The sequence below is a fragment of the Diabrotica virgifera genome, chromosome 2 (genome assembly GCF_917563875.1).
Source record: "Diabrotica virgifera virgifera chromosome 2, PGI_DIABVI_V3a".
Taxonomy (NCBI): domain Eukaryota; kingdom Metazoa; phylum Arthropoda; class Insecta; order Coleoptera; family Chrysomelidae; genus Diabrotica; species Diabrotica virgifera.
In genome coordinates, this window is record NC_065444.1 from 19,440,334 (window position 1) to 19,450,945 (window position 10,612).

At 30.2% G+C, this 10,612-nt stretch overlaps 1 protein-coding gene across 1 annotated transcript in view; it reads right to left on the reverse strand.

Annotated features, from left to right (window-relative positions):
* The window catches only part of LOC114325801 (elongation of very long chain fatty acids protein AAEL008004), a 258,030-nt gene extending 247,940 nt beyond the window's left edge, over positions 1-10,090 (reverse strand). The window contains exon 1 of the mRNA XM_050642490.1: positions 9,741-10,090. The gene's annotated coding sequence lies outside the window, so the exon portion shown is untranslated. The remainder of the gene's footprint in view (positions 1-9,740) is intronic.
* Positions 10,091-10,612: the final 522 nt, after the last annotated feature.

Sequence of the window (10,612 nt, forward strand, 5' to 3'; positions counted from 1 at the left end):
ATATGCATAGGTATCTATTTACAAATAGATGGAATTGTTAACAAATAAACGACACAAACTTTGGTATTAAACTTTTACAATTAGACTAACTATTTTTAAAATGATATGATATCATGAAATTATGAATTAGGATGATATTATGTAAATAAAATGTAAATGAAGTATGAAATGTAAATAAAAAATGGTCAAAAATGGAGCCTTAAATTACATTTTTTGGCGCATTTTTTTGCTAGTGCAAATTTGTCTAGATATTTTACAGTTAGGTATAGCCTCCCCTATTGTAAAAATCACGAGCCGCCACTGCTCCTCTACTTGCAACGCGAAAGAAGATAGTTTTACTTTTTCTATTAAGCGATCGCAGAGATCTTCAGATTTTCGCCTTCCCATCGTCTTACCTGCAAGTAGAATGACTTTAAGTTGGTCAGCATATGATTCACTGAGCATCATAGCTATTATGCCAATAGATGCAAATAGCATTAGATAGCAGGTAAATTCATTTTTTTGACACTTATTCGACTTCTTTAGTTTGTATTCGAGAATAATATTTTGGAAACAGCTGCATATAGTGAAAAATTATTAACATTAATTGAAGCGAGACCTGTTCATTGGGACAAAACAATAAAAATATATAAAGATAGAAACTTGACGAGAAATGCTTGGAATGGTGTATGCCGTGCACTTAACAGCGCACGGATTAATTTGAATTAATTAATTTGACGAATTAGATGATAAAGAAAAAAAACCGGTACCTAAAGTAAACACAACGCTATAATTTGATTTCGCTCCGTATAAAATATACCTTTTATTCTACGAAATTATATTTAGTTTTATAGGGTAAACAACTCGGTGAAAATTGGAGTAGGGCTGCGGTCACGTCTTGTGTGAAATTATCTAAAAACAACATTTAAAACGAGGGGAACAACATTTAAAAATGAATGGATGACAGAGGGTCTTTTAAATTCTGTACATGAAAAACATAGATTGTAATGTTGTTCTGAAGCTGTTTCCTTGTGGAATTTTTATAATAAACTAGTCTAAATGGGAAATAAGCCACAATTTAACTAAAAAAAAAACTGATTTTATTAACGTTTCGACGCCCAAATCGGATGTCGAAACGTTAATAAAATCATTTTTTAGTTCAATTGTGGCTATTTCCCATTTAGAATAGTTTATTACATAGATTGTATGAGCTAATTAGATGAGTTAATCCAAGATCCCACAAATAGCTTAGTAGAACAAGGATTATAAAAACAAATTAAAAACATAAGAAATAATAACTGACAAAATAGAAATTGCAAATGAATTAAATACGCATTACAGTACGTTAGGACAAAAGTATGGACAAAAAATACCCATGTGTAATGATACATCGTAATGATACATATCAGACATCGTATCATGTACTGAGCTCAGCCACAAAGTGTAAATAAAAATAATATACCAAACAACACAGCAAAATATCTTCGTGTGACTCAATTCTTATTTTGTGAAAAGAGCAAGTGCGTCAAAACTATCGCACGAGAAAACCCTCGCACGTTCAAAATTCTTATATTGTGAAACATCACTAAGGGATTAAAATTCTTATGGCTTATTGAAATATTAGAGTTTTATAGCTCTGTATACTTATAGAATTTTTATTAAGACAGGAAGTACCTAATACATGAATTTTAACTATAGTTTATCATAAGAAGCAAAATAAACAAAGATACGCAACATATCTTTAAAATAAGCATTTTTACTAAAAATCCTAATAATATGCAAAAAAAGCAAAATGCTTATAATCCGGACTTTACTCATAATATTCTGCTCAGTGTAGGTGCTATTATTCGAGGTATGAAATTGCAAAAACAAGGGATTATTTCATAAAACAAGTTGATAATCAGGTCGGGATAAACAGGTTTTTGTTTATGGTATTTGACACCTAGAACAATAGCACCCCGCTCAGCTAAATATTAATGAGTCTTTTAGAAAGATGATAATACTATATACGCCAAACATTAATATATAGTTATGTTTCATTACATAACAAGATATTTTGATTTACCGATTTTACCACAATTTAACGCTATATTTAAATGATTATTTCATTCATAGGAGATTGTGACCAATAGAAAGTTACAGAAATAAAAATTAAACTGATTATTTCATTCATAGGACATTTTGACCAATAGAAAGCTACAGAAATAAAAATTAAACTGATAATTTTTGATAATATCCCGTCGTCAAGTATATTACGTCAGATGTCCTTCGTTGCTACGAAAAAATACATTCAGTGACATTAATGACAATTAATGTTTTAAAAATTATAAAAGTGATGACTTTCAGCCGTCAAATATTTATAACAACTGTGTGTTTAATTGAACTAATTTGTACTTACATAAATAAATTACAATAACATTTTGGTTTTGAACAGTTTTATTCATGAAATAATCGCAACAAATTGCACTCGATCTCTAAAATTATTATCGAATTTTTGCCCTCGTGACACTTTGACATAATTTCACTCCCCTTCGGGTCGTGAAATTAAAACTGTCAAAGTGTCACTCGGGAAAAATTCGGAAATTTTAGAGCTCTTATCCAATTACTACTGATTATTTCATTCATAGGAGATTCTGACCAATAGAAAGCTACAGAAATAAAAATTAAACTGATACTTTTTGATAATATCCCGTCGTCAAGTATATTACGTCAGATGCCCTTCGTTGCTACGAAAAAATACATTCAGTGACATTAATGACAAATAATGTTTTAAAAATTATAAAAGTGATGACTTTCAACCGTCAAATATTTATAACAACTGTGTGTTTAATTGTATTAATTTGTACTTACATAAATAAATTACAATAACATTTTGGTTTTGAACAGTTTTATTCATGAAATAATCGCAACAAATTGCACTCGATCTCTAAAATTATTACCGAATTTTAGAGCTCTTGTGCAATTACTACTGATTATTTCCTTCATAGGAGATTCTGACCGATAGAAAGCTACATAAATCTGAATTAGATCGATAATTTTTTATAATCTCCCGTCGTTAAGTATATTACGTCAGATGCCCTTCGTTGCTACGAAAAAATACATTCAGTGACATTAATGACAATTAATGTTTTAAAAATTATAAAAGTGATGACTTTCAATCGTCAAATATTTATAAAAACTGTGTGTTTAATGGTACTCACATAAATAAATTACAATAAAATTTTGGTTTTGAACAGTTTTATTCATGAAATAATCGCAACAAATTGCACTCGACCTCTGAAATTAATATAGAATTTTTGCTCTCGTGACACTTTGACATAATTTCACTCGCCTTGAAATTAAAACTGTCAAAGTGTCACTCGGGAAAAATTCATAATTTCAGAGCTCTTGTGCAATTACTACTGATAATTTTTGATAATATCCCGTCGTCAAGTATATTACGTCAGATGCCCTTCGTTGCTACGAAAAAATACATTCAGTGACATTAATGACAATTAAGGCGCATTTAAATCAAAGCGAACACGAACGAACGAACGAATTCGTTCGTTAACTTTATTGTATTTGTACAGCGAATCGAGCACGACCGAACGAATTCGTTCGCATTCGCACATGTTCCAACCGATGTCGGTAAGTGAGCGAATCATCAAAGGAAATCGTTGTTCAATGTGGACAGTGGATAGACGGTAGCGAACGAATTCGTTTAGAAGTACTGATTTAATTTATTTACAAACATTAGTTTGAGAGGGTTGTTTATTGTGTACGTAGTTGTGAAAACATAATTTTGCAATATGGAATATGCCTATGAAACCCAAAATCGAAGCTATATAAAATAATAAACAGAAAAACTGATGCTTGTTTTAACATTTCTATAGGAATGGGTTGTGATGTCTCTGAACTAAAAAAATGAATTAGCTTCTGGCATCATTTCGACTAGAAAGACAAAAAGAGGGTTCGAAGTGGTTTGCTTTTAAAAGCCTAATGTTTTTATTGGATAAATTTCAACCCAGAAACACTAATGAGGTAAAAGCAAATTTATTTTGATACACCAATTTTACAATTTATTATTTAAACATAATATAGTCATAATATACAGAGCAAGTAACTTTTTCGAGGAAGAATTTTAAGAAGGCTGTTTCTTTATTATGTTATTTTCTAAGCTCCCTCAAACAGCGTATAATACCTGCTACCTGCTATTTTTGTAAGCTATTATTGTATTAAAATTTACCCAGCAAGAAACACGAAAATAAACTTAAACACAATGTGTGACTGGCACTGGCCCATCTTAAAAACATCTGCGAGCAATATGCACTCCCGATCATCAACGAATGCGAACGTTCGCTTCAATGTAAGCCCTACTTTGTAGCGAACGAATGACCAAGCGAACACCTACGAATTCGTTCCTTCGTTCGTGTTCGCTTTGATTTAAATGCGCCTTTACTGTTTTAAAAGTTATAAAAGTGATGACTTTCAACCGTCAAATATTTATAACAACTGTGTGTTTAACTGTAGTAATTTGTACTTACTTAAATAAATTACAATAAAATTTTGGTTTTGAACAGTTTTATTCATGAAATAATCGCAGCAAATTGCACTCGATCTCTAAAATTATTATCGAATTGTTTCCCTCGTGCCACTTTAACATAATTTCACTCCCCTTCGGGTCGTGAAATTAAAACTGTCAAAGTGTCACTTGGGAAAAATTCGATAATTTTAGAGCTCTTGTGCAATTACTACTGATACTTTAATACTTTCTCTCCTACCATATAAATTTATAAATAATCAAATTTGATAATACTCGATGAGTCAGTCATAAGAAACATATTAAAATGATATTGATGATAAATTGTACTGTTATGTAAAACAATAAATATTTACCAGTTCTAATAAAAGGTAATCATCATTTGTGATAAAGAAAGCAGCTCAGTGTATTATCAGTTTTGATAGCGACACTTGATTGCTATATATAATGTAATTTTATCTGCGATAAAATAGTAAGTTAGATAATGGAATTTTGCAATATTTTGGTATAATGTATTTTAATACTATTGTATGGAACGGAGGTCTGAACGTTTAACATAACGCTGATGAACAAGTTAGAAGCCTTTGAAATCTGGCTTTATAGAAGAATCTTGAGAGTAGCTTGGACAGCCCACACCACCAACGAAAATGTCCTGAGGAGAACAGGTACAGAGTTATTCACTATATTTTGACCTCCGCCCCCACCGTAAAATTCTTTATTTACAGAATTAGAAAAAAATGTAAAATACGATAAATAAGTTATTCGATTTTTAAAATACGATTATTTGACATATATAACATATTAGTGACGTCATCTATCTGAGCGTGATGACGTAATCGACTATTTTTTAAATGAGAATAGGGGTCGTGTGCTAGCTCATTTGAAAGGTAATTCAATTCTCTATTCAGTAATATATACATTAAGATAATTGTTTATGCAGGGTGTCCAAAAATGTTTTTTTTTTTAATTAAATTAATTGACACAAAAAGAAGAATGTATGAAATTTATTTAATTTAAAATACATTTTACTGCTGTTGAAAACAGAAATAAAAGTTTATTGCACAAATACACATTGATTTTTGCTTAAATTCAATGTTCAAACTGCCAAGAGGCAGATGGGTGGCAGATTGAACATTGAATTTAAGTGAATAGTAATGTTTATTTGTTCAATTAACATTTATTTCTGTTTTCTGACAGCAGTAAAATGTATTTTGAATTAAATAAATTGCATACATTCGTCTTTTTGTGTCAATTAATTTAATTAAAAAAATTTTTTGGACACCCTGTATAATTAATCATGTTAATATTTATATTATTGAATAGGGAATTGAATAACATTTCAAATGAGCTAGCACTCGACCCCTATTCCCATTTAAAAAAATAATCGATTACGTCATCACGTCCAAATGGATGACGTCACTAGTACGATATATATGTCAAAAAATCATAATTTAAAAATCGAATAACTTGTGTATTTTACATTTTTTTCTAATTCTGTAAATAAAGCAGTTTACAGGGGGGTCAAAATATAGTGAATAACCCTGTACAGTTAGGGAGCTGCTAAAGATCATCAAAGTTAGAATAGTTAGCTACCTAGGACACATATTGAGAAATAAAAAGTACCGCCTCGTGTCACTGATTATCCAGGGAAAGATTGAAGGAAAAGGGTAAAAAACGATAAAAATATCAGAAACTGGACCGGCCTTGATTCAACATCTTTATTTAAAGTCGCATTGGACAGAGACAGAATTGCCAGTGTAGTCGTTAATTGCCACTAAAAGAGACAGCACCACGAGGAGAGGAATGTATTTAGTCCAGGGCGCATCTGTTTTAAGACGGACGTTGAGAGGTGACTCGCAATTTTTTTGCAGAAATTGCTTGGAATTAACTCATGTAATAATAATTGAGTTATCCTCCCACTCAAAAAGGTCTGACCATTGTTTAAATAATCAAAATGTCAAAAAATGAAGGAAAAATTCGACTTTTTTTTCGTTTTTTGATTATAACTTTAAAAGTATTCATTTCCGAGAAAAGTTGTACTGACATAAAAGTTGCATAATTAAATTTCCTACAATATAGGATTGGTTAAACATTTTAAAAATTGTCACCCTTGTTGCAAAATAGCAATAATTGCGAAAAAAACATAACAAAAAACAAGTATTAGCATTTTACGTTTTTCAACCATTTATGCTACACTTAGGACCTTCATATTTCACCCAGAAAAACTATATGATATAATAAAACAATACTGTAATTTTCATTAAGATCTGTTCAACAGATTTTGCAAAATGAATTTTGCAATCCAGCTGTCGCAAATGCATTTTTTCAAAATGTTGCAGGACTGAAAATAAAGCAGACAGCAAGTTGAAATTTGTTTTACTTATAGAAGAATACTGTACCTTTCATTTGGAATTTTCAAAATTAAAATCGGTTAACTACCACGGCGTCAGGAATTTTTTTTTAAATAAACATTAATTTTTGGTGCTACGCGCAGGACGGCTGATAAGTTTGCTCTGATTGGGCATTCCAATAACCTTTGATAATGATTGATAAATTTTAATTTTTAGTAGGTACATTTCGATATAAATAAATAAATTTGTTTATTGCAAAATAAAAACACATACTCTGTCCTTTGAAATAATACTTTTTTTAGCAAAAACTTTCTTTTTAGTACATTTCGATATAAATAAATAAATTTGTTTATTTCAAAATAAAAACACATAGGTACTTTGTCCTTTGAAATTACACTTTTTTTAGCTTTGTTCTTTCTTTCTTTGTTCATATATTTTAACTTACGAGAATAAAAGTTTATTATTTTTAAACATATGCAATTGTTTAAACAATATTTTACAAACAATAATCAAATGAGTTTGATTTTTGTGGAATTAAAATATTAAAATACAACAAAATATTATAGAGTAAGAAAATAATATATTAGATAAAGATTGGTAGAAATTTTGGTGGAAATCAACTTGTGCGAATCGAACATTTTACATTTTCCAAATAGAATAGGTATATAATTTTTTATTACAATGCTAAAATATTTACACTTATCGATTTTTATTTCTCGCTCTATTCTATTTTCAACGCTGTTGCTTTTAAAAACTATTTAAAACGTCACTACAAGTATCAACTTACTTTTGCCTCTATTCTCAAAACAATAAAAACTAAAACACCAACTTAACAATTATTAACAACAACAAATTTGTTTGTCCACAGCCGCAATATTTGATAATTTTTGACAGGTCATTGGAATGCCCATCAGAGCAAATATATCCGCTGTCCTGTGCGTAGCACCAAAAATTAATGTTTATTTAAAAAAATTCCTGACGCCGTAGTTGTTAACCGATTTTAATTTTGCAAATTGCAAATGAAAGGTACCGTATTCTTCTATGTGTAAAAACATTCAACTTGCTATCTAATTTATTTTCAGTCCTGCAACATTTTGAAACTGATTTTTTTTGCGAAAGCTGGATTGCAAAATTTATTTTGCCAAATCTATTGAACCAATCTTAATGAAATTTACAGTATTGTTTTACTATATCATAAAGCTTTTCTGGGTGAAATATGAAGGTCCTAAGTGTAGCATAAATGGTTTAAAAACGTAAAATGCGAATACTTGTTGTTTAATGGTATTTTCGCAATTATTGCTATTTTGCAACAAGGGTGACAATTTGTAAAATTTTTAACCAATCCTATATTGTAGGAAATTTAATTATGCAACTTTTATGTCAGTGCAACTTTTCTCTAAAATGAATACTTTTAAAGTTATAATCAAAAAACGAAGAAAAAAATCGAATTTTTCCTTTATTTCGTGTTAATTGAATATCTTTCATTATGTGTTTAAATTTTTCTAAAATAGGTACTTATTAGTTTTCTCAGGATTCGAAAAGAATGAATGTATTTAAATTGCATTGGACCACGAATTTGCGCCTATCCCCTTAAGCAAATTTATTAGGAATAAGAGCCAAAAGAAAAAACAATTCCAGAAGAGTGTATACAAACTGACATGAGGTGACTGTCCAAAAGCTTACATAGGTCAAACTGGCAAAACTTTTATCACAGGTATAGCAGAACACAAAAGGACTTTCTTTCAGTAATAGAAACACAGATTCTACATACACACTTTACTTTCTAGATATCTAGATCATAATCATTCTTTTAAAAAACAGTTTCAAATTCTACATATTCAAAACAAAGGCCTTAAAATATCTTTATTAAAATCTATGGAAATTAATAAATATAAACAATAAAGTACACAAATATAAAAATACACGAAAGCAATCTAGTACACAAGGAAAAACTACAAGCAGTACAAGACATTCAATTCAAACATTCATTCATAATATTATCAAATTTCTGTAGGTAACTATACTAAATTTACAATCAAAATGCATTAGAAATAAACAAACCAAGACACGTTAAATGCTACTATAGGAGCACTCCCGAATCATAATTTGTACAATGTATATACATTGTAAATCCCAAATCATGGTAAATTATGATTCGCTAGGACTTAACGTGTCTTGGTTTGGTTATTTCTACTGCATCCTGATTGTAAATTTAGTATACTTGAAACGATTTTGTGAATTGGCCTGATAAGGCAACACTTAAATGAGATTTCATCAAAACACTTTCTTACACTTCACTTGTTTTTAACAAAATTATACTACAATACCTAATTACTGTACCATTACAAAAATAAATCCTGAGATGATCATGACCTATCTCAACAATCTATTTACTATTACTCATCTCTGTGAGATCGATATTATATTGTCAAACACAATGTACTTTAAATACTTATGAATTTAAAAACTATATAAGCGATTATTCTAGCCCCTATCATTCCCACATAACACTGTGTTTAAAGCTCTTTACATCGACTAAAGGAGAAAAGTTAGGTTAGGTAATATCATTTTGCAGTCCAGTTAATAGGAAACACTAGTTGAAACGTGAAATACTTTGTTCCTTGATATTTGGACTGTTAATTAGCTACTAAAAAACAATTAAAGTGATGTTAAAAAGCTAATCTTTATAAACGATAACAAGTCTATACATCATATAGATAACATTTTGCTTTTTTCCGGGAATTGGACTAATAAATTCTTGGAATGAACGTACTTATATATAAATAGTTAAGGAATGATTCACTAAAAACAAATGTAAGCCAGTAAGCCGAATTAATACTTGTTTTCTGCAACTGAAGATTCATTAAGTAACAAATGGATAAACAACTCACCTATTTTTGAATCTTTATACCTAAAAGTCAACAAAAAATGCACAAAATCGTCCAGATCACAGGCTTCAGTTCACATACAAAATAGGTATAATCACTGTTTTTATAAATGCACCCGGCAATTGCAAAAATTTGATAACTCAAAAAGTTTTTAAAACGAGTAGGTAAGTACGTTCACTCAAAATTAACCATAAAATAAAGTAGTCCTTGCTAGAAATGGATGTTTTATATCACGGTCTTGAACACATTGTTTTAATTTTAAATTAAGATAGGCGTGCCTCAGTTTACGTACAAAATCGGTCAAAACGTCTATGAATATGACAGCTCACTCGATTCGATATCTAGGGTTTCGTTCTTTTGGGCGAATCGGGAGAAGCAGTTATATATACGCGGTCGTGTTTTGACGGAGACGGCCGAGCGTCAATGACTTGTATCTCGGGACAGCGACTTGGGGTCCTGATTACAGGCGTTTATAGCCGATACCAACTAGAAGCGCTGTATTGTATTGTTTACAATAATAAAAAATTAGAGCGTGTCACAAGGGCGGATCCAGAGAGGGGGCAAGACCCTTCAGAGAATTTAAAAAAAATTTCTGATTTTTCATTGCTAGAAAACGCAAATATTGCGCTGGGTCACCTTATAAGAATGAATAACGACAGAATATTACCTAGTAGAACGCTTATACACCAGGGAAATAAGGCAAAAATATACCATGTTCGGGACACTTGAGCAGCCAGGTTGCAAATGGGTTTTTTGGGTACTGTATACCTAATACATTATAAATATATCACAAGGAAAAATTCCTGTACTGGCTGTATACCATAAATCACAAAAAATAAAAACCTTATTTTGTAAAAGTTATATGTATTTAAAAT